The sequence below is a fragment of the Phodopus roborovskii genome, unplaced genomic scaffold (genome assembly GCF_943737965.1).
Source record: "Phodopus roborovskii unplaced genomic scaffold, PHOROB, whole genome shotgun sequence".
NCBI classification, from domain to species: domain Eukaryota; kingdom Metazoa; phylum Chordata; class Mammalia; order Rodentia; family Cricetidae; genus Phodopus; species Phodopus roborovskii.
In genome coordinates, this window is record NW_026125052.1 from 19,182,673 (window position 1) to 19,206,921 (window position 24,249).

General features: G+C 50.0%; 1 protein-coding gene across 4 annotated transcripts in view; it reads left to right on the top strand.

The window, feature by feature from the left end:
* The first annotated feature begins 669 nt into the window (after positions 1–669).
* Mapt (microtubule associated protein tau) overlaps positions 670–24,249 on the top strand; it is an 89,672-nt gene continuing 66,092 nt past the window's right edge. For all 4 annotated transcript variants that reach the window (XM_051178666.1, XM_051178670.1, XM_051178690.1 and 1 more), the window contains exon 1: positions 670–826. The gene's annotated coding sequence lies outside the window, so the exon portion shown is untranslated. The remainder of the gene's footprint in view (positions 827–24,249) is intronic.

Sequence of the window (24,249 nt, forward strand, 5' to 3'; positions counted from 1 at the left end):
GGATTTGAACGCTCCTTGATTTAAAAAAAAAAAAAATCTTTTTTTTTCACGAAAACTCTAGACTGTATTGTGATCAAAGTTAATCTGTTTCAAGAGGATTTGTCAAGGAAATCATTCATTTTGGCCATTAACAAAATAAATAAATAAATAGGTGGAAAGAAAGAAAGCAAACAGCGGCCCCTGGGAAAGTGGTCTCTCTCCCGAGGACCCCATTTTGGGGAGACGCCTGCCGGAGGCCTCGGGGTCCAGCGTGTCCCGCCTGGCGAGCCAACGAGGGTGAACTGAAAAGCGGAGAAGGACACGCAAACCGCTTCGCTTCGGCCCGCGGGGACAGAGGGAGGAGACCCCTGGACTAGACAAAGGCTGCAGCCCCGGGAGGCCGGGGTGCGCGTGCGCCACGGAGCACGCGCGTGCGCGCGGCGGTCAGTGCGGCGGCCCGAGGCGTGGCGGGACCGGGAAAGGAAGCGAGGAGAGGAGCGAGCCGGGCGGCGCGGGGCGGGGGAGGGCTGTGGGGTGCTCGCGCGCGCCCCCTGGTGGACGGAGGGGAAGGTGCCCCCGCGCAGGCCTCACTGCCCGCCCCTCCCCTCGAGAGGCTCGCGCTCCCGTGGCTCGCGCCTGCGCCGCCCGCCGGCCACGGGAACGCGCTCTCTCGGCGGCGCGCGCTCCCAGCCTCCACCACCCACCAGCTCCAGCTCCAGCTCCGGCTCCAGCAGCAGCGCCGCCGCCACCGCCCACCTTCTGCCGCCGCCGCCGCCGCCGCCGCCGCCGTCACAGCCACCTTCTCTTCTGCTGTCCTCTTCTGTCCTCGCCTTCTGTCGATCATCAGGTAAGTGCCGCAGCTCTGAAATCCGGTCCCCATCTGGTCCTGTGCGCCATCCTCCTGTGGCCCCTCGCCCCAGAGATGGATTTAGGGCGCTAGGCATCAGTCAAGCGCAACAGCGGGGGCCTCTCTGCGCCCTCGGGGCTGGGGAGCTGGGAAGGAAACGCGTGCAAGAGATGCACACACGCGGGTGAATGTGTGTCTGTCTGTGTGTTCTGGGGTCCGCACCATCCGTTCCACGCAAACAGTGGGGGTCGTCTGTGCCATCAGGGTGGGGCGCGGATGGCAGTGACCCAGGGGAGGGGGTTGCTCGTGCTCTGGATCTCAGCCTTTTGCCGCAATGGGCGTGGATGTGTGTGTGTGTGTGTGTGTGTGTGTGTGTGTGTGTGTGTGTGTGTGTATGGGGATCCAACGATGACCCCCGAAACTGAACCTGAAATCACATTTCTCTGCCCCCGATTGCCATCGGTCCCAAGGAAGGTGTGGATTGGGAAAAGATGACTGACTGCATGCCTCTCCCTGACAGTGTGCTCCCTGACAGTGATTCTGAAGGGGCCTTCACTGGCCCTGATTTAAGGCGGTGTCCCGCCCCCTCCCCTTTTCCTCCTTCAGAAGCCGGCAGGGGACATTTGGGGGCTGGGAGGAATCCGGAGGATGGGGAGGGGTCCAGGCGCTGTCACTTTAGCCGCCCTTCCCCCTGCGCGCGCTTGGTACAGTGACAGGGGCAGCGCCGTGCCCGAGAGAAGGTAGTGCGCGGATCCCAATGTGGAAGCTCGAAGAGGCAGGGGTCACCTGGCCTCGCCGAGTCAGCGAGCTTGCCAGCCGCGGCTCCCCGCTGGAGGGCTCGCACAATCACAGCCAAGCACAGACCTGCGCGAGGGCTGCAGGTGCATTTCAGGGCGGATTCCTTTCTCTGCGTTCTGCGCCGGGCTCCCGGCATGTGCGCTCCCTGCCGGAGGCACGGGCTGGCGCGCAGGGCTCGCCCCTCACTGCGGCAGTGGGTGTGGACCTGGGTGGGCGAGGGGGGGAGAGTGGGATGTGTCTCCTCCCTCTGCTACCCCTCCCCCGGTTTTTCCCCCTCTAAATGCGAGGTGCCATCTTTTCGTGGCGAGTCACGTCTCTATCGTAGCATGCCAAGTGCTGTGGCCAGCAAGGACCAAGCTGGGACTTGCGTTAAGGAGCAATGGGTGGTGAACGTGGACATCTTGGTGTTCAGCTTTCTGCGCCGTGCTTGCTTACCCGATCGTTCACCTGGGGTCTTCTAATGGAGCTCGCTGCTTTGTTCATCGAGGTTGTGTGATTTAGGGATTTAGGATCTGCGCTCCCAGCCCTGTTTTTTTTTTTTTTTTTTTTTTTTTGCTTTCATTGGACGAGGATATTTACCTACGCGCTACGCTCAGTTCCATCCTTTTTTTTTTTTTTTTTTTTTTTTCACCACTCGTTTTAGACCCTTTGTTGGATCTACTGACTTGCTGGGGTCTAGTGACAGCCCCCATGGCATGCATGGAACAGACGAGACCCTGAGCAGACTTCTCTCCCAGTTCGGCCCAGAGCCAGGGATCGTTAGCTGAACCGCTCGGGTGGGATTCTAAGTAGACTGTTGAGTGCAGGTGTCCTCAGAGGAACCACATCCCTCCCCGCCCAGAGCGTCCTGGGGACAACACCCCACAATGGTTCACTGCTAGGGGCGCCAGTTCACCTACAGAGATTTGGAGCAGCTGAAGGATGGATTCAAATATGACCCATCGCTTGCCAAGCTCTGCTTCCCCATCACCTCCTTTGAGCCCCCTTGCCTCTCCTGGAGGGAGAGTGTGAGAAGGCATGAGATCCCCTGGGATGCTGCGGCCACACCCATGCCTCCCAACCCACTGGGGGGGGGGCGGGCGGGCTAGGGGTTGCCATGGGAACTATACCAGCCAGAGGAGGAACCTCTGGGCGTTACCCCACCCCTTACTCAGCGGAGAGCCAGAATCCTGGGGTAGTATGAGAGTGCCAGCTTGTACTACTGGAAGATGTAGGGAAGGAGCCCCTCATCCCTGACCCAGGCATCATTCTCATTGGCACTGGCAACCGTAGCTATCCAGATCGGTGCTTCTGGTGTATTTTTTATTATAAGCATACCGAGTGGTATTATTTTGTTAATATTATTTAAATGAGGGGTTTTCGCTTAAAAGTCCACCTTTACAACCTCCCTGGAAACCGTAGACAGATGGAAAGCGAACAGGTCCCAGCTTCCCCCATCCTGCAGTAAGCCCCCAGGCTTTGAGGTTTTCTAGTTAATTCTACCACTGAATACTGGTGCAGGCGTGCAGTTTTGAGACTGACCGAGCACCTTAAGGGCCAAATCGCCCACGTCGGCTGCCCAGTTTGATCTGTATTTCTGAGAATGTCTCGGCTGGGGGTGGAACGCCCTCTCTCGGCCAGACAGGGGCCTGAGGCTGTGGCGTCGTGGCTGGGCCCGCCCTACAGAGATTTCGAGCAGCTAAAGGATGGATTCAAATATGACCCATCCCTTGCCAGGCTCTTGGGGTGGACGAGGAAAAGGGAAGCCTGGGAGGGAGGGTATCTCTTGAGGCCAGTTGGGCAAAGCCTTGTAGGTGGGAGATCGGGGTGGGGGAGGAAGGGGGGAAGAACATTTCACCCAGGGCAGAAACAAAGCACAGACCACGCATCTTCGAACTCGCTCCTTTTTTGCACTGTGTTGGCATTTGGGTGAGGTACTGTGGTCCGCCAGGGTCTGAATTGTTAATGAAAGATCGTCAGGGGTTAGCGCATGGCCCTTCTGCGGAGATAGAGGAGCTCGGTTCCTGGTGTGGCTTTTGCTTTAACAAACCAGCTTCACTTCAGAGCTAGAGTTTGTGCTGAAGCTGGGACTGTAGAGCGCTGAACCAGCCTAGGCTCATCCGAAAGGGTTCAAGTACAGAACAAGAAGATTTCAACCACCAGCTTCAGCAGAAGGGTGAGCGCTTTTATGTCCCTGAGGCCCTATTCACCCTCTGGCGCTCAGGAACTTGTAATTCCAAGTCTTTTTTCGGGCTGGTTAGCTTTGGATGGATGATGGGGTCTGGAATAGACTAACCATTCCCTCCAGAACTTTTTTGGCTCAGTCGGGCTCTTGAAAACTACCCCTTCAACTGTCTGGACCTTTGTAGATTAATTCTGTGGTTACAATTCTCAGATGTCATCTTGTGCTTGATGCTGCTGCTTGTGTCCAAGTGCAAGAACTGCTTGCCTACTTGTCATTTGCAAAGCTCCTCTAAATAAATAGTTATCCAGCTAAGTGTGCCCATCCCTCCCCCAGCTGCCAGGCTGGCTACAATATCTGCTGGTTTTCTGCACCGTTCGCCTCGCTGGCAGATGTGTATCCATTACAGCAGAAACCTGGCTTGGCTTTGGGGTTCATCTTTGGATGATTTTCGTACTCCTTAGCTTGGCTAGGGTTTTTGTTTTGTTTTGTTCTGTTGTTTTTATTTTAATTAGTGACCCCCGTGGTGTGTCTCTCTGGCCCTGCACAGTCCCTGACTACACACTTGCATGGTAGTGGAAGGGAGTGGTTTTTAAGTGACTTCTAGTGTCAGGCTCTGTTCCTAGAGAGGAACAAAGGAAGCAGATAGTACCCAGGGATTGCAAGAAGAAAACTTGGTAATGGTTTGATTGAGGTGCAATCAGGATTGTCCCATTGGGAAAATGAACCCTTGTACTAAGAAAGCTCTTTGACCCACTCACCCTCGGAGGGCTAGACAGGGGCTCGGGTGCCCTTTATGGAGACTGACTTTTCCTTCTCCCTTTGTAACATCAACACATCCAGTTTGTTGGTTTAAATTTTTCTGGAATTTTGTTTTATTCCGTCTCTCCTCAGCATGTCGTAGATGGCTTTTGTGACTCCCTGGATATGTGTGTGAATATGCATGGCTTTTCCCAATTGCATATATGAACCTTTCCAACTATGCCTTCTCTTCTGTTTATTTAGTCAAGATCTTCCTTGATTCCCCTCTTGAAAAGGAACCTTTCAAAAGGGATTGTAAGAGAAATACCCTTACTGACCTGGCATAGAGCTAGACACATAGCAAGTACCTGGCCCATAATCTTTCAACAGATAAGTGGATAAAAGGGAGAGTCAGAGGTCAGGAGGGCATCAAAGGGGAAGTAGGGTAGGCTTCATGTCCAAAGTCACAGCGTCAGGAAGCTTGGGAACAAATCCAGTCTATTTTGTCTGTATGTCCCATTGGTGGCCAGACAGCAGCCTGTACTCTGCTTCTGGTCTGATAGCTTCCACGGGTGGCTCACCTGCCCCTTGTTGGTGGAAAGGGGGAAGAGAGTAGAGAGGGGTGTGTCACACTGCCTCAGCCCACCTGGGGGTGACCATGGTCCTGTTGCAGATGAGTGGGATGGAGGTGGGGAACCTCACTCTCTCTGCTCCCTCTACTGTCCTCACCCTGTTTTCAGTAACACTTCAGAGACCCTCACGTCTCTTCACCCTCAGAAACACCCATCTGGCTATTCCACACACGGGAGTTAGGGTTACCCTGCCAGGTAAGAAGGAGAGTAGTCCCTAGCTGACCAGTGAATCTTTTCCTGGAAAATCGTGGTCCTCAGATGGTGGCTGGCATGCCTGGAAAGTAGTTGTGGGGGTGTGCTGCTACTGGCATCTTGTGGGTAGAAGCCAGAGATGCTGCTAAACATTACAGGATAGTCTCCAAATGTCACTGGCAGTGACATGGGGAAGCCCTTTTGTAGAAAGTGTTTCTCTAGCACATCTTCTGGAGTGCTGCGTGCTGCTGGAGATGACTTCAGATAGGCCTCACAGCTACCTCACTTGCAGAGAGCTAACTGTTACCATCCCTGATAGAGAAGCTGCAGTCCAGAGAGATCTCATGACCGACTAAGAATATTCAGCATGTAACATACAGCTAAACCCAATGAGGTTTGATAGACCTTCGTGGGCTATCCTGGGAACCTAGTCAGGCTTTCCAATCACCCAGTCCTTTTGCAAGGGTCTGATTGGGTCACAGGCTAGAAAAATTGCAGAGGTGTGGGTGTGAGTGTTTAGTGTCTGATTTTGACGTCTGAAGCAAAGTGTTTTTGCTCCACCTTGGTGCTCTGTTTACCAGACAGAGATGGAATCTTCTCCAGATGCCTTAACCCCCACCTGATTCAGGGATTCTGGACTCATCTATTATGTGAAAGGGCAGCCAGGTTTGATTGACTCAGAGACAACTGTTAATTAAGACTGGGGGATGAAGGGCTGGGAAAATGGATCAGCAGCTGTTAGAATGCTTGTCCCCAGCATAAGGACCTTCCTGAATTCAGATCCCCAGCACGTACATAAAAGCTGAGTGCTGTGGTACGCATCTGTGCCCCCAGTGCTGGGGAAGGGTGGAGACAGCTAGGCCCCTGACTCTCACTATCCAGAAAGTTTAGCCAAATGTATGACCTCCAGATTCACTGAGAGATTCTGTTTCTAAAAATAAGGTGGAAAATGATGTAGGAAGACACCCAATATGAACATACGTTGAAATATGTACAAATACACAACATAATGTGAACATACATACGAATATACACCTCCTCCCCTTTCTCTGCATCATACACAAAGATTAGAAGATCGCTCGGATTCAACTGTGGCCAGGGTGAAATCACTAAGTTCTGGGGGGTATGACAGGTTCCTGTCTTAGATTCTGCCCCTCCCAGAGGTTGAGCATTAACACCCATAGCTGGGGCGCAGCTCTGAAACATGGATATGTGTGGGGTCGTGAGCACCAGAAGCCCTCATTGCAAGCATCCCAGGTCTTCCGGGCAACAGTGGGCCCTGGAGGCTGCGCTGGCTGCCTGGCCAGACTCTGAGGGACATTTACGTTATTTCTGTGTACATCGTGCTACTGAGACTGCTTGGGCCACAGGCTTACTGCTGTCCTCTGTGAGGTTGCTGCGAGTGAACAGGCCTCCCTGCTACCCCACCAGTGCCATACACAATGGGGACATACACAATCACATTTAGTTCACTACTGTCACCTTGCCAAAGGAGTGGCTGGCCAAGAATTCCGTCCCTGCCTCCAGTTGCTAAACTTCTGCTCTTGGAGCTCCCTTTGGAGCATGAGGAGGCAGTGTTGAGTTCACCCCAGATGCTTATGGCATTTGGATCATTCTGTAGGTGTGTCATAGAATGGACTTCTGCAAAATACAAGCTCAAGTGACTTCCAGGCAATTAACTTAACCTTTCCTCTTTGCTCACGGTCAAGCGGGCTCTTGGTGAGCCCAACCAGCTACTCAGTTAAAAAAAAAAAAAAAAAAAACCCAGGAAATGTATCTTGTACCTCAGCTACTCAAGGAAGTGTTGTAAGTGCCTGGAGAGCAGGTGCCCTGCACACACCAATGTTCTGAAGTAGTAGACATCATTTGGGGTTTAGAGTCCTTGGATGCCAGCTCCAGCTTCCCCAACAATCCAACAGAAGGTGGTACTTAGCTTCTTGGGAAGGTTTTTTCGTTTGTTTTCTTAGTATATTCATATGTGACCCAGGGTATCATCATGCCTGTCTAGAAGGTTGCCAGAGAGTTTAAATGAGGTGATGTGGTGCTTATCATGGCCTGGTATGCAGCTGCTCAGTAAATGGCATCCTGGATAGGAGCCTTTGGATGGACACTTGTGATAACATATGGAAGTATCTTGATCCGTTAATGTTGGAATATGCTGTAATGGATAAATTATACCAAGTAGGAACCAAGCCCAGGTCCTCTGGAACTAGGCATTGTTGTTTGGGCGGAAGTGGATCTCCAAGACCACACACACCCATGTTTAAACGTACACACAGGACTCTTGCCACAGCAAGCACAGAGACTTATCTGTTGTCCTGCTTCTGGCTGCTTCCTTCCTGAAACCTACTCCATGCCAGGAATAAACTGCAAACTCCCACACCAGCCTTCCCTGCCATGCCCGCTGGCCCTCCCTCCCTCCCTCTCTCTCTCCCTCCCTCATAGGAAAGGTGACCTGGCTCAGAGTGTCAGGCCCAAAGGTCTTCTGGTTTACTCATTGAATAAAAGTGACTGCTGGTGGCTGAGAACATAATGGTGGTAATGGAAGGCCGTGCCTGTTGGGGAGGTTTCAAATGGAGTGATTCCCATCCTGCAGAAGTCAATAGGTGAGTGGCCTTCATGGCAAATGGTGCCAAGAGGCAGAGACAAATGTTAAGTAAAACATACTCCTGGGAAAGGGAGCCTAGGGATTCCAAACATCCCATAAGTAGAGTCATGTGTGATTCAATATAGCAAGCTAAGGAAGCTTTCTCTGCCATAGAATCACGACTAAGAGCAGAATATATCAGCTTTGAGTTGTTTTTAGGAATTGTTTTTAATTTTATGTATTTGGTGGTGGTGGTGGTCTGTGTGTGTGTGTGTGTGTGTGTGTGTGTGTGTGTGCGCGCGCGCACGCGCGCGCGCGCGCATGCGCCATATCCATGTATGTAAGGGTGTTCTCAGAGGACAAAAGAGCATCAGGTATGATCTCCTGGAGATGGAGCTACAGGTAGTAATGAGCCACAGATATGAGAGCTGGAACCAAACCTGAGTCTCCTACAAGAGCAGTACATGCTCTTAACTACATATCCATAGATTAGACAGACAGACAGATATCACATGTATTTATTTATTTAATATGTGTGCATGCAAGCATGCCACAGTTCACATGTGGAGTTCATAGAACGATTTGTGAGAGTCAGCAAGCACTTTACCTGCTCAGCCATCTCACTGGACCTTGCTTATACCTTTTGGAGAAGGCAATTATTATTTATGTGTGTGTAAGCGTGTGTGATATGTGTGTATATGTGCTATGTACATATATACATGAAGAAGGAGGCCAGAGGATGACATCAGGCACCTTCCTATATTGCTTTCCACCTTATTTATCTGTTTACTTATTTAAATTTATTTTATGTGTATGGGTGTTTGGTCTACCTGTAAGTATATGCGCCATGTATGGGCCTGGTGCCCACAAAGTCCAGAAGAGGGTGTTGGATCCTATGGGATTGGAGTTACAAATGTTTGTGGGCTGTGGTATTGATGCTGAGAATCAAACCTAGGTCCTCTGGAAGAACAGTTAGTGCTCTTAACCACTGAACCACCTCTCTATTCATTTTTGAGGCAATTGGCTAGACTGGCTGGCTCATGAGTTTGGGGATCTCCTGTCTCCATCCCTGCCTGGGATGCTCAAGTGCTGGGGTTACAGATGAGCATCAGTAGTGCTGAGAATCTAAAATAAGAGTTCCTAGGTCTTAGTGGGAGGTGGTTTGGGAGGTAAATGTTTTCCCCACAAGCATAAGGCCTGAGTTCAGATCTGCAGCACCCACCTACAAGCCAGGCAATGCATGTGGTCTTGGTGTCTTCCTCCCTGAAACACCAAGGAAATCAGAAAATCTCTGGGTCTCTAACTGTCTGCCATATGGTCTTCATCCAGCATAAATAAGCAAGGGGCACTGGAAAGACCCAGTGGGTGGAACCCCAGAAGTGTGCCCTTCCCAGCACAGCTCTTCCCTCTGAATGCATTAAATTATGTGTAAACAAAATTGAAAGGGGGGGCTAAAAACAAAATAAAATAAAAAGGAAGCAAAACTATCAAGGCCCCTTAAAACTGTTTTATTAAATATAGTCCTGCCATTGACTGACATATAACTTCAGGAGTGGTGTGTGTGTGTGTGTGTGTGTGTGTGTGTGTGTGTGTGTGTGTGCACACGAGCGCATGCACAAGCACACTTTTCTGTTTGTGAGTGTTTGAAAGCCTGAGGCTGAGGTTGGCTGTCTCTGCTTATGGCCCCATACTTTATTTTTTTTAATTTTATTCTTTTATATGTATGAGTGTTTGTCTGCATATATGTCAGCACCATGTGTGTGACTGCTGCCTGTGGAGGTCAGAAGAGGGGCATCAGATGCCCTGGAACTGGAGTTACAGGTGTTTTTGAGCTGCCATGTGGGGTGCCAGGAGTTAAGCCCAGGTCCCATGGAAGAGCAGGCAGTACTCTTAATTACAGAGCTACTCTCCCGCCCCTCCACACATCACTTGGGCTCTTCATTTCCAGCAGGCTGACTAGCCAACAGGGTGAGCCCTCCCCCGCTGCCCATCCAGTATTGGTGTTAGGGACATATGCTGCCACCGATGGGTTTTGTGTAGTTGCTAGGGATCTGAACTTGGCTCTCCATGCTTGTGTGGCAGGGTCACATACACACACCCACCGCTCCAAATTATTCATCTTGCCTTATCCTTCCCTGGTTCTCCCACACCCCAAAAAAGAGGTTTGCAGAGGCGCTAATAATCCGAGACCAGTCCTAAAAGGGGGCTTCAACTTAAAGACTGTCTTTAGTTACACACACCTATAAATGTGAATATGTACTATGTCTGAAGTTCTTACATTGAGTTTGCTGCAAACCTGCTCATTTTTTAACTTTAATATTGGCAGTGAATCAGAATTTAAGTAAATTTATGTTAATAGTCAGAGGAAAAGTTGGCTGTGTGAATTAAACGGTGTAAACCGCCAGATGCCTCTGGGGCACAATGGAAACCACAGCGTGGACCAGTAGGAACAGGTCTCTTTAGAGGCTGCCCGTTGCCTAGAAAACTAGGAAAGCATTTGGAGGCACCATTATTAGCCTATTCCCTGCCTAGTCTTTTTCCAGAAAAACACAGGAAATACTGCATGACCTCAGTCTACTCTGGGCACACTGGTTCTCTGTCTGCCCTGTCCCTATGCAGCCAGCTCAGAAACAGGAGCATGGATTTTTTTGGGGGGGGGAGAAAAAGAAAAGATAGGAAGGAAGGAAGGAAGGAAGGAAGGAGGGAAGGAAGGGAAAGAAAGAAAGGAATCCCTAAATCCTATTAATGGAAAGATCTTCACACACTCCCCCAGACCTTCTTTAAGCCTGTTGAATATTCTCCTCCTTGGGAGTGATGCGCCTCCCAGGTGGCTTGGCGCTGGGGTGAGCTCCTCCTCCAGGCTCCCTAGTCCCTCGCTCAGCTGTGCTTGGGAAAAGACTATTATAGCAGCATGGCTCCCTGCAGAGTGCTAATAAGGCCTGAGTACACTGCAAACGCTTGCCTTTTGGTGTCATAAACTATTATAAACAATCACAGGCCAGTGTTTAATGGCTGGTGGAGAACTGCAGAAAAAAAATAATTCTTTTGATAAGCAGGATTCGTGCTATAAGTTGACAGTCAGGACCAAGGCTTAAAATAAGACTTAAAAATCTGATCTATCATTTGTCAATAGCAAGACTGAATTAGAGAAGTCAGTGAGCCACTCGTTCACAGTGCGGTCTTGGCCATCATCCACTGCTGCACCCTGAATTTAATTACATTTCCCATTGGCCAATAAGAGATTCTTTGACAGAGATGGAGACTTCGTGGACCTCTATACTTGGTCTGTGAAGTGGGAGTGATTCTGTCTTCCCTCGAAGGGGAGTGGATGGCAAGGCCTCAGCCTCCGTTTTTGCTGGCTAGTTACGGAACTGGAGTGAAACAATCTGTAAGAATTCCTTTGGGCATCTGAGAAGTCAGTACACAGGAAGGGGCTGTCTCCCAGGAACCGCTGCACATGCCTGATCCGAGGTCCCTCATGGGCTGAGTGTAGCCTGATGCCTGAAATGGTACAGCTGCTGCCACCCTGTTCCTGTTTCCAGCCAGCCGGGGGCAGCTGGTCCCCTGAGGTGAATACCAGGTCAGCACAGGATGTGCCCAGAAGAATGCACAGACAGCTGAAGGCCAATCTGTACTAGCCATGTCTACCCCTATTTTAGAGAGGAGGAGACCCAAAGTCAGGGTGCAGGGCACTGGGCGTGGTAACCTCAAGTGATTTCTAGCCCATGCCAATGCTGACATCTCCGGAAAGGGGCTGGGACTTCCTCTTGCACTCGAGTTGTGACCCTTGAATGGAATTTCCTGGGAGCACTCCCATTTCTTATGGAATTTTCAGTTTCTTCCTAATTGATGTAGACTTGACACAGAACCTCATATTCTAAATATTCCCAGGGTAGATTCTCCCTGCCAGTCAATGTTAGCACGTGACAGGAATTGACTTAGGCAAGAGTAAATTAGAGCTGGACATTGACTTTGAAACATGATACTCTTGTGGCTCCTTAACTGAATGGTTTTAGTTGAGCTGCAGGTGAAGTTCATTGGCTTAGCCCTGTGAATGAAAGTTTTCTTCTTACCCTCCTTCTTGCCTTGCCTGGGAATTGAATGTGGATCTTCATGCATACTGAGCAAGTGCTCTATCGCGGAGCTGCAACTGCAGCCTGAACGGAAGGTTTCTGAAGTATGGGGTTGGTGGGAAATCTGTAGGACCAGTGTGTAACCCCACCCTGACAGGGGCCATTGGCTTCACCTGGAGGCTGGGCTTCAGTGTCTGCTGACCCCACGTCACTGCATGGAGAAGCCCAAGACCCATTACCATCTGATCCTTCCCACTTGGACTGTTGAAAGCTGCCCCCCTCCAGTCCCCTGTGCGGCAAACCACAGCCTTAAACTGTCCTCCCTCCGCATCCGGGAACCCGTCAGTTTCCTGCAGACATCGTCCACCCAGCTTTGTCTCTCTAACTCCGCTTTCACTGACTCCAAAAACGAGTTTAGTCCCTACCCTGGCATCATTATAGAAACGGTATCTCCTACAGAGAGTTCTAAGATTCATGCCTAACCCATTTTGCATTCCGTTGCCAAACTCTACCCAGAGCAACTAGTTGTCAGTCGTGCCCAAGTCCACACACAAATCCCCAGTCATGATGTCTGCCACCTGCTAAGACAAGCCTGCCCTTGTGCCCGACACCCAGTGGGAGAACCTCCCACTTCTCGCTACGAGCCAGCTGCCATATCTCCACCATGGCAGGGCGCCCTCCTCACATGTGGAGACCACACAGTGTCTGTCCACTCTGGAGCTGTCCCCACCTGGGAACATTAGATCCAGGAGCTCCACGCACCTCCTCTCCGCCCTCATCCCCACTGCAGGAGCTGATGTCTGGCATCCTTTTGCCTTGCTTTGTGTGCAGTTTCCATCTCCGCCCCTGGTTGTCTGTCCTCTGAGAACAGAGTCTGTGCGTGGCCTGGTCCTCCTGCTCCCCTGGTGCATGCGCACTTAGCCAACCAGCACTCAGAGCCCGGAGTATTCTGGTTTTGTTTTAAGACAGTCTCACTCGGGAGCCTAGGCTGGCGTGGATCTCACTAGATAGTCCAAACTCATGGCAATTCTCCTGTCTCAGCCTCCTGGATGCTAGAACAGGCATCCAGGAGGCTGCACGCTCATAGTCTACACAGGCTGGTGTTGGGGGAGCCTGACCTGTTTCAATAAAGCAAGCCTCTCCCTGCTAATCCGTGGTCCCACTGGTCTGAACACCTAAAAATAAAAATCACATTTTCTATGAGATACTTGATTGCTGTCTGTTCTACTTCAGACTAGCCAATCTGCCAGTCTCCCCCGAGATCCAGACCCGTTTAGCTGTATGAAGATGAAAGGGACACAGCAATTATCGCTTACATTTATTTTACTAGAAACTGTGTCTTGGTCCTCACTCCTCCATGAAGCTGGGTTACCGAGGAACAAAGCAATTTTGGGGCTTAGGAAAGAGCCAGGTGATGCCTTAAACCCAGGTCTGCCCCACCTCCTGTCAAGCCCTTGGGGCCACCTCCATCAGGCTTCACGCTCTCTGCCAGCCCATGAGGAGCCACAGGACCTGTCTTCGGTGCTAAGGACCTGGGAAGCATGCCCTGCGAATGGGTCACTTGTAATACGAGCCTGGAGAAATTATTTTAACCTGAAAGCAAGCTGCTAAAGCAGGCTGCTGCTTCATGTGGACCGTGACGGCAGAACCAAATTTAGCAGCATGGACAGGTCTACACTCACCAAACCCTACTCTCTTGAAGTCGTCCAGCTCACAGAACGCAGGGGGAAATGTTCACACCCGCCACCGTGGCTGGAAAATAGGTGGAGAGGAGCGTGTGTAAATAAACTCAGGGAAGGGTGAGGCAGGGTCTCCAGAGAGTTAGTTGAAGAGGACAGTTTCCCTGACCGAGACAGACAAAGGCAGCAGCTGCTGCTTCTAGGGAGGAGAGTCAGAGTGGGTGGTGGGGTGGTGGGGCAGAGGAAGACGCTATGGTGGGCATCTTCCTGCTGGTTGACCCCTACCTCTGCACTCCCACTCTGGGATCCAGAAGAAGGGAGTGATGGGAACAGATGGAGGGGATCACAGACTGGGATTCTGTCACCTGGACTGTCTTGGCTCAGGTGGCATTGAGGTCCATCTCCCATGGCTCCCCCCTCTGACTGGGACAGCATTTCTGTTCCTTCTGCCTCCCACATTCTTTTAAAAAAATCTACCAACTTCAAAGAGAAGATACCATACATTAATCATATGAGATCCCACCCAGTTTCTGCTTTCCCTCTCTCTGTCTCTCTCTGTCTGTCTGTGTGTGTGTCTCCCTCCATCTTCACCATGACTCCAATAGTGAGGTCCCTGGGGTTGCCACTTGGTAGTAGGACAAACCCTGCCCCCATGTGGGTCCCAAATCAAAGAACATTCGAGAAAACTTTTCTGATTTACTAAAGAGTGGTGTAATTTGAACAAATTTAGGGAAGGTGAGTCATCTTAACTTCTGGGTGTTTGAGATCAGTGAGTGGCAGGGGTCTCCTAAAGCAGGCACAGCAGCAGCGCACACCTTTAATCCCAGCACTGGGGAGGCAGAGGCAGGCAGATCTCTGTGAGTTCGAGACCAGCCTGGTCTACAGAGCAAGTTCCAGGACAAGCTGCAAAGTTACACAGAGAAAGCCTGTCTTGAAAAGAAGCAAAAAGGGAATTCATTCTCCCCCAGAGTTTGTTTCAAAGGTAGAGCACTTGCCTGGCACGTGTAAGGCCCCAGATTCTATCCCCAGCAACACAAAAAGGAAGTGGGGTGTGGTAGTTAGAGGCTGGGTGAGTAATAGTGCTTCCACCTGAGCTTAATCTCTCAATCCCACACTGGAAGGAGGAGAAAACTGAGCCCTGGAGGATGTCTTCCTAACCTGACAGTGGCACACATGCCTTAGTCATGCACATCATGCATGTGCACGCACACCACAGACACACACACACAGATACACACAGACACACACATGCATGCAAACATTCACACAGACACATGCATGCACAGAGATACAGACACATACACACACACATACACACAGACACACACACATGCACACAGACACACACACAGGCACACAGGCACACACACATGCACAAAGAGAGACACACATACACCTGAAATCATACACACACACACACACACACAGATACACACACACAGATACACACAGACACACACGTATAGACACATACACACACACGCATGCAAACATTCACACACAGACACATGCACGCACAGAGATACAGACACGTGCACACACACACATACACATACGCATACACACAGACACACACACATGCACACAGACACACATGCACACACAGACACACACACATGCACCTGAAACCACACACACACACACACACACACACACACAAATTAACAAAACTCTTTTTTCTTAATTTAGAAAGAGGACATGAAGACACTGAGATTTGGGGAGGTGTGGTGGGGTCTAGGAAAGTCAAGGGATACCTGAAATCACCTGGCTAGTTTGAGGAAGATGGGAGATATTTTTATTTTAGTTAGTTTTATGTTATGTGCATTGGCGTTTTGCCTGCATGTATGTCTGTATGAGGGTGTCAAATCCCCTAGAACTAGAGTTACACACAGTTGTGAGCTGCCATGTGGGTGCTGGGAATTGAACCCAGGTCCTCTGGAAGAGCAGGCAGTGCTCCTAACCACTGAGCCAGCTCTCCAACCCCCAAATGGGAAATTTGAACCCAGGATTTCCCCTTAACCCTTGCACTCACCTCAGGGGATCCAGCCATTGATGAGCTGCAGCACCCGAGCAGGGGTGTGGACGGATATCGTCACCACATTCCCCTCAGTGACAAAGAAATGGCTGCCTGGCTGGGTTGGTCAGGGACCTGAGAGTTTGTTCCAGATGATAAATAAAGGCATAATAAAGGAAAAACTAAAACTATCCGGAACAAGATGTGCTTGGGCGTAGGTGTCACTTGTGGCCGCAGTCCTCCCCAAAACTCTAGCAATGAGGGGTGGGTGAGAAGAAAACGCCCACAATCCAGGCAACCCCATGAAGCTGAGGATGAGTGGGTGGAGTTGCAGGGCTTGACAAGCTGTCCTGGGAAGCATGTGACTGCTGGAAGCAGGGTGGCCGACGGAGGCTGAGGCCAAAGCCCACACTCACCCCTATTTCCAGGGATCCAGAAGGCACAAAAAGAGGAGGAGCCACACCAGGTTAACGCAGCCCCAGTTAAGTATCTCATCTTCAGATACAAGTCATCTTTTCCCCTGAAACTAAAGGCTAAAAATAGGAAAAAGAATTTAAAAATAATTGGTAAATTAACACGTTTCTGTCTAGTTCCAAATCAAATTGATTTTCCCCCTTTCTCATTGCTTATGCCCATTATAAGCAATTCCCATGATAGTGTCTCTTTTCCCTGTCAAGCTCCCCAGGGAACAGGCTCCTCTGTTCACCCATATGTTGGGGGAGGGTTCCCCTCTGTGTTCTCAGCCCCTGGCATACTACAGGGCACAGAATGAGTTCCAATCACCATTGAACAGTTGAATAAATTAAGGGACTGTGCAGGGGAAGGATGCCTGGTGAAACCTAATTCCCCAGGTCCTGTGAAAATCCCGATCCCACTTCTGACAACAGATAAAGTGTGGAAAATAGGAATCTGGGAAACGATAGGCTGATGGATGTTTATTCAGGTAGAAATCACTTACACCAGAAACAGATGACCATTGCAGGTTCCCATCCCAAGGATGCCTCTGGATGCTCTCTGTCTCCAACCAGGAAGTAAGAGAGCAAGCTGGGGTCTAGGACCCCAGACCTAGCCCCACCCCCCAGGTCATGTCCGAACCTGTCCTAATGGGTTCGAGCAGGGTAGATATCTCACTACAACTGTGCAGGGGAAGGAGGATGTACATAGGTCTATGTTTTCATCTCTATCTTCTGGACAGTAGTTACAGTTTCTACATTTGCGCTTTACATGCTAAAGTAGAAACACATGCACAATTTGGCATTGTGCATATGTGTGATGTATATCGTATGTATATGTGCAGTGGTGTGTGTGTGTTACAATTGCCTTTTTAAAAGTTAAGTCAGATGCCTTTAAGTTCCCCTGAACACTAGAATGACACCATGAGCTATAAGTTCCATTTGAATGACAGTGGATCTTTGTGAACAGAGTCTGTGGCATGGGCCAAAGGCTAATCACCAGCACTCCAGCTGAATTTCATAATTGGGTTTCCAGATAGATGTATCAGTTTGGGCTGGAGAGATGACACAGCAGTTACGGACACTGGCTGCTCTTCCAAAGGGCCTGAGTTTGATTCCCAGCACCCACATGATGGCTTAGAACCATCTATTGTAAGTCTAATCACAGAGGCTACATCTGGTACACATACATACATTCAGGTAAAACGTGTGTGTGTGTGTGTGTGTGTGTGTGTGTGTGTGGTGTGGTGTGGTGTGTGTGCGTGTGTGTGTACATATCTTTTCTTTTTAAACAATTGGAATTAGAGAAGTAAAACACACAGGATGTCCAAGAGCTGGAGAGATGGCTCATTGTTTAAGAGATTTTAGCTGTTCTTTCAGAGGATCGGAGTTCAGTACCCAGCTCCAGTAACTTCAGCTCCAGGGGAATCCAGTGTCCTCTGCTGGCCTCCATGGGACCTGCACTCATGTGCACATACCCCACTCCCTCACATACATACACATAACTAAAAATATAATCTATAAAAGTCACACAAGGTGTCCAGTTAAATTTGACAGCAAAAAAATTAGCATAGTAGTAGGAGGCTACAGAATGTCCCCTAAAAGTATGTGGTCCTAATCCAAAAAGCCTGTGACTTGAGTCACTAAAAAGGTCTTTGTGATTATATATTAAGGGTCTTATGATGAAGAGGGTGTAGGCAGAAGTTTCTGCAATGCCTGATCCCACAACTGTTCAATGTCAAATAAACACACAGAGGCTTATATTAATTATAAACTGTTTGGTTAAAGCTTCTTATTAGCTAGCTGTCTCTTAATCATTAACCCACTTCTATTAATCTGTGTATCTCCACATGGTCTTGGCTTACTGGTGATGCCCGAGTCTCTTGCCGCTACATGGCATGTCCCTCGTCTCATTGCATTCCTTCCAGAATTCTCCTAGTCTGGTAGCCTCCCTGTCCTTCCTGCCTGGCTACATCCTGCCTGTCCATTGGCCAAAACAGCTTTATTCATCAACCAATAAGAGAAACATAATGTTCATAGCATTCAGGACCTCCCCCATCAGAGGGAATGCTGGATTATCCTAGTGCTCTTAGAACAGAAACAGGGGAGGCCAAGCTGTGGCTCAGTAGTAGGGTACTTGCCTTGCATGCATGAGGCCCTAGGTTCAATCCAAAGATGGTGAAAGGAAGAGGACACAAAAAATGCAATGTTGGTGTTGGAGGCAAAGATCAGAGTGATGTGGCCACAAGCTAAGGGCAGCTAGTAGCCACTGGAGAGGCAAGCAAGGGTTTTTCCTCCCAACCCTAGGGGAAGAACAGTCCTGCTAACACCTTCATTTATTTATTCAACTTTTTTGAGACATAGTATCACTCTAACTCGGGCTGGACTTGAACACAATCTGTATCCTAGCCGGCCTCAAACCCATGGTGATCCTCCTGCCTCAGCCTCTCAAGAATTGAGCCTACAGGCTTGTGTCACCACACCTAGCTTCTGCAGGTGTTTCTGCCACCTGAGCTGCCCCTGGGGCTTTCACAGCCCCTAGAAGATGCTGCTGGGTCCAGATTCCCAGAAGAACTTTCAAGGAAAATGGCTCAAAATACCTCCATCATTTCCTGTCACAGCACACCCTGAAAAGCACTGTACTGGGAGGCACTGTCAAAGACTGACAGTGTGAGTAGACCCTCCTCCCAAGCCAGCACAGACCAGCTCAGTAAAGGTTTCTTTTTATCACCATTGTCTTTCACATCAGAGCAGTCCCCCATGCTCTTTTTATATGCATCGGTGCTTTGCTATGGGTGCCAGGTCCCCTGGACTTACAGACAGTTGGAGCTGCCATGTGGGTGCTGGGAACTGAACCCAGTTTCCTCTGAAAGAGCAGTCAGTGCTCTTAACCACTGAGCCATCTCTTCAGCGCCTGCAAAGCTGCTTTATAATGCCAAATCCTTATTATATCAAAAATAGCCCCACTGCTATTTTTTTCTCTTGGTGCTTTCATACAGATGACCTCATTGCATGCTCCAGGGCTCTCCCGGGCTGGTGGCACTTCCTGTTTGGCAGAGGAAGAAACGGATGCTGCCTATCTCCATCTCCCTGCCTCCATGGGTGCAGATTCCACACCCTGCCCCTGCCCAGTTCTTTCCCAGGCAGCCCATCATGGTGGGCAGAACTCTTCCAGAATCCTGCCCAGCTCTCACATACAACATGCACACACCACTTCCTTTGAAGGATGGAGACAACATCCTGCAGACTGCCCCTTGGGGAAGCAGGAAGCAACCAGAGCCCCATCCCTCAGAAGGTTCAGTACAACGGGGCTGAGTGGATTCTCTTCTCCGAGGCTGGAATTGGGCTGAGCATCAGTTCTGCATGGCTCCTATGACTCCGTGCTTCCCAGAATCATCCCCTGACACCACATCCTGCCCAAACCTCCCATTCTGCCCATGATAGTCACCCCATCTCCCTGGTGGACCTCGTTAACCATCTGACCAGAGGACTGGGATGGACTGGATGCTTTGGTGAAGAGAAATATCCATCAAATTAAAGGCAAGATTCTAGAGAAATGGCTTAGTGTTAGAAGCTCTTACAGAGAACCAGGTTCGGTTCCCAGACCCCACAACCTGCTGTGACTCTGCTCCCAGAGGACCTGAAACCCTCCTCTAACTGCCACAGGCTACTGCATGTGTGTGGTGTACATACATACACTTAGGCACACACACATACACATAAATAAATAAATAAATGTTATTTTCACTTTAAAAAAGCAGATGGAAACAAAGGTATTCCTCAAAAGAAGGCTCCGGTGGAGATGGGTCCTCTCACCCCAAAACATATGCTGTCCTTTGACTGTTCTCCCCCTTCCAGGACCCAACCCCTGCTTCCCGAGGTTATGGTGAGAAGGATCATGAGGGCAGCATCTTAACAGATGCAAGGCCACTTGGTGAATAAGGGAACTGGGCCCAGAGAGGTAAAGTGACATCCCTAGTCACACAGCAAGTTCAGGCAAAACTCAATTACAAAGGTCTCCTTCCTTCTCAAGTAGACCCCTCCCGTGTTCCACATCACCTCCCTCTAGTGACTGGGCACCCCCTGAGAGAGCCTCAGAGTCACCTGGCCTGTAGAACCGTGAAGCCCTTGGTATCTGAGAGCTCAGTGAGATGGAGGCCGAGCCTCTGGGCTGATGGAGACCACGGCTGACTTAGAGATGCATCCCACAGCATCAGACTCCAGAATTTTCCCACAGCATAAAGAGCTCTTCTGTTGTCCCTTGCAGGGGGGACCCTTGCTCACTGAATTTGATGAGCCCTGTCACTTTGCAGTATGGCAGAGCTCTGCCTCAGAGAGGTGGCCCCAGCCTGCATTAGTGATAAATACTGAGGCTGGGTTGTTAACCCTTTATGTGCTGGACAGGGGCTTAAGACCTAACAGGAAGCAATGGTGTGCGCCTCAGAAGGAGGTTCTGGGGGGAGAGGGGCCCTCTCCAAAGCAGAAGTGAGGCTCATCCACCTCCCCCATTCCCCATGATCCTTCAGCAGACAATGAAAGATCAGCTTCCTTGGTGAGTGGACAATTGTTCCCCAAGTGCATGAACAACTCAGCAGCATTTGTTGCAGGAGAAAATCAATTAGGCTGGTGAGGTTTCCCTGCCTAGGGAGGCAGAGCATTCCCAATGGTAAAATCAGTATCGAGAGAAAGGCAACCGCACCTGTCCTTTGGTTCACCACCTGGAGATGCTGAGGTCTCTGATCCAATCGTTCATTTTCTGCCCACTTTGGCCATTGTCTTTCACCATCTCCAAACTCAGCCTGCCTCACTATCAGTGCAAGCCTGGGGGGCTCTGTGCAGCTCCTCCCACCAGGCACGCCCACTCTTTGCAGGATGTGACATAGCATTGACCCACCTCTTCTTGTCATCCTGGAGAGCCGGTAACTACAGTGGAAAGGACCCAGAAGGAAGGCCTGACTGTAGCTATGTCTTGGCTATGTATAATGGACAAGTGGCTTAACCTCTCTGAGCCTGGCCCCTCATCTGGACATTAAGAATAACGGTGCCACCCCTGCAGAGCCACAGAAGGTGTAGCAATGGTGTGTGTAAAGCACCCAGTGAGTGCTGGTGCCCCACACCCTCTGAGATCTACTGTGTTGACCAGTACTTAGGGTAGACCTGTATAAAGGGCCCACACACATGACCCTGCTGTGGAGAATATTTACAAAACATTTACAAGGCCACACAAATGAAGGTAGTAACAAATTGACTCCATTTTCTACACTTGGATTTCTTTAAAAATAATAATGATGATGATGATGAATTAGTTATTTTTGAGAGTCTTCCGTAGCTCACCCTGGTCTCAAACTTATTATCTCACTAAGGATGACCTTGAGCTTCTGATCCTCCTGCCTCCACCTCCCAGTGCTGGGACTACAGGAGGACACTACCACACCTGGTTTGTGTAGTGCTGGGGATAGAACCTAGCTAGGGCTTTATGCATGTTTAGCAAACACTTTCCCGTCTGATCTATAACCCAGCCCCCACCACTGTTGTTACACAAGGTGTGAAGAGATTTCCCATTGCCAAGGATCCTAGAGAACTTCCTGAGTTGTTTATATAATGATATATTTTTAAAGCTCACCAGCTCCTATTTTCACCATGCTGGTCATACGGAGTCAGTCATGGTCTGAATGCTAGGTCTCTGAAATTTGTGTGTTAGCTCCTCAGCCCCCGTGACAATGGTGTAAGGAGATGGAGGTTAGGCGAAACAGGAACCCTTGTGAGTGAGGGTCTGGTGCTTGGAAGAGTCTCTCTAGAGCTAGCTCCCTTCTTCTGTGGTGTGAGAACACTGTGTGAAGGCAGTGGTCTGTGAAGAAGACATGGAATTCTCCAGCTTTAGACTCCTGGCCTCCAGAATGCTGAAGGACACATGTCTGTTGCCTCTAAGTCATCTGGGCTACGGGTTTCTGCACTGTCTACTGGACCTGCTGTGACAGTGCCTCCCTCCTGGTCCCCCTTCACCTCCTCTCTGCTGACTGCTTCTGCCCACATCAGACAAGCTCACCAGAAAGAAGCTGGAGCGAAGCTTCAAAGGCCTCACTGTAGAGCCCTCACCCCAGCCTCCCACATGCCTTACCTCTAGAGACCCACAAAAGGTTCCTCACACCCAACACAGAGAGCTCGGCCCACCATCAGTCCTGTGACTAGACCTACACATGCCCTCATGGGAAACAACTGGTTTGCATCCAGAGTGGGCTGTAATCACCGTGGGTCCTCTGCTCCTCCCTCCTAATCCTAGTCCTAAATCTGAGTTTGGTGGGGTTTAATTCTCAGCTGAGTTAAAGGGGCTGAGATCATGGTAGCTCAATGTCCTCAAAGTCTAGGTCAAGCACGTGTTGTCACCAGCCTTGGCAAGCTAGCCTGGGCACATGACCTTCCAAATGTGCTGTTGCTTACAGCATGGGTGCCAGGAATGCTCTTCTCGGGGTCCTTCATGCTCAGACCCCCGGGTAGGTCACACGTGTGGTACAGGTCCTGAGTCGGGCACATCTTTGGAGATTCTATTTGGAGATGTGGGGGTGGCCACTGAGCATGAAACAGCTGGTATATCCCTGGTTCACCCCATTTCCTTGCTGTAATGAGTTTGCACCCATGTGTTTGCACATTCTCTCTGTTTTCCTCCTTTAGAGAGACTGAAGATAACCTTCCTATGGGCCCTTCGCTCATAGCATCCTCACGGGGCGGTTGCTTGGCCCTTCTAGCCCTACTGTTGCTTCCTGGGAGCGCCCCTCCCCTCCTCGCTGTGGATTTTCCCCAACCCACTGCCTAGTTACCTACTCGTGGCCCCTTCCCTGTCCCCCAAAGATGCCAGACTGCAGCGGTCTAGTGGGTATAGGGTGGCTGCGCAGGTGCCTTTGTGTGAGTTGGAATCCCACAGACACACCATACCTCTGTCATCTACAGAGAAAACATCTGAAATCCACAAGACAGGGAGGAACATCTGCTGGGCCCAGCTGTTGGGCCCAGGGTGGAGTAGCAGCAGGTTGAAGGGTTTTAGATGCCAACCTGACTGGTGTGCACCTGAGTCCTGCCTGGCCCATGGCTGCTGTCCAGTACCACCTAGCTGCATTCAGCATTGCAGACATCACACCCTTTGCCACACAGCGACAGAGACACAGCTCAAAGCAAACCCAGGGAAGTCTAATGGAAGAGACATTTTCACTCTGTTTTAGGGGAAAGTTTGCTGATAATGTCCCTTCATTCATCCCAGCAGTTGGATCAGGAACTGAAAATTGGATCAAGACCTTTATGCACTTCTCTGTTATTTGGGGTTTGTTTGTTTGTTTTATAATCTTAAATTAAAAATCTTTAGATTTATTTATTTTATTCTAGGTGTATGAATATTTTGCCTGCATGTGTATTTGTACTCCACATTCATGCCTATTGAGTGCAGGGGTCAGAATAGGACAATCAGAAACCTTGGAACTGGAGTTACAGATTGTTGTGAGCCACCATGTGGGTGCTGGGAATCAAACCTAAGTGCTCTTAACCAATGAACTGTCTCTTTGTTCTTTTGGTTTTGAGATTGAGTCTCATGTAAACAATACTAGTCTTGAATTCCTGATGCTCCTGCCTCCATTATAGACAGGTGACACCACACCTGGATTTCCATCAGGATTGTGTGTCCCTTACCTGTGGGAAGCATGGTACAAAGCTGGTAGTGGGGATGTTCCAGAAGCCGCTGTCCTTGTCAACGAACTCCATACCTGGCCTGAGGCCCTGACAGCCCCCGTGTGTCCTCAAGCAAATCCAACCTAGCCAGAGTCCAGTGGCTGCCTAGCATCCTCCCCCTGCACATAGGCACTGAGAGACAAGAGTCCCAGCTCCCAACCTACATGGCAGAACAACATGCCCTGGACAGGCTCAGCAGTCCACAGTGGAGGCTAAGGTACCACAGATTGTTTACACTAGGCGTCAGCACACTTCTTACTGACTAAGGCACGGTGTAAAAAGCTCAGTGGAGAATCGTGCCAGCTAGTGCCCCTTGCACTTGCTGCTGTGGGGGCCTCCCCCACTGCCACTGATGATGGCAACTCAAGAGAATGAGAGCCC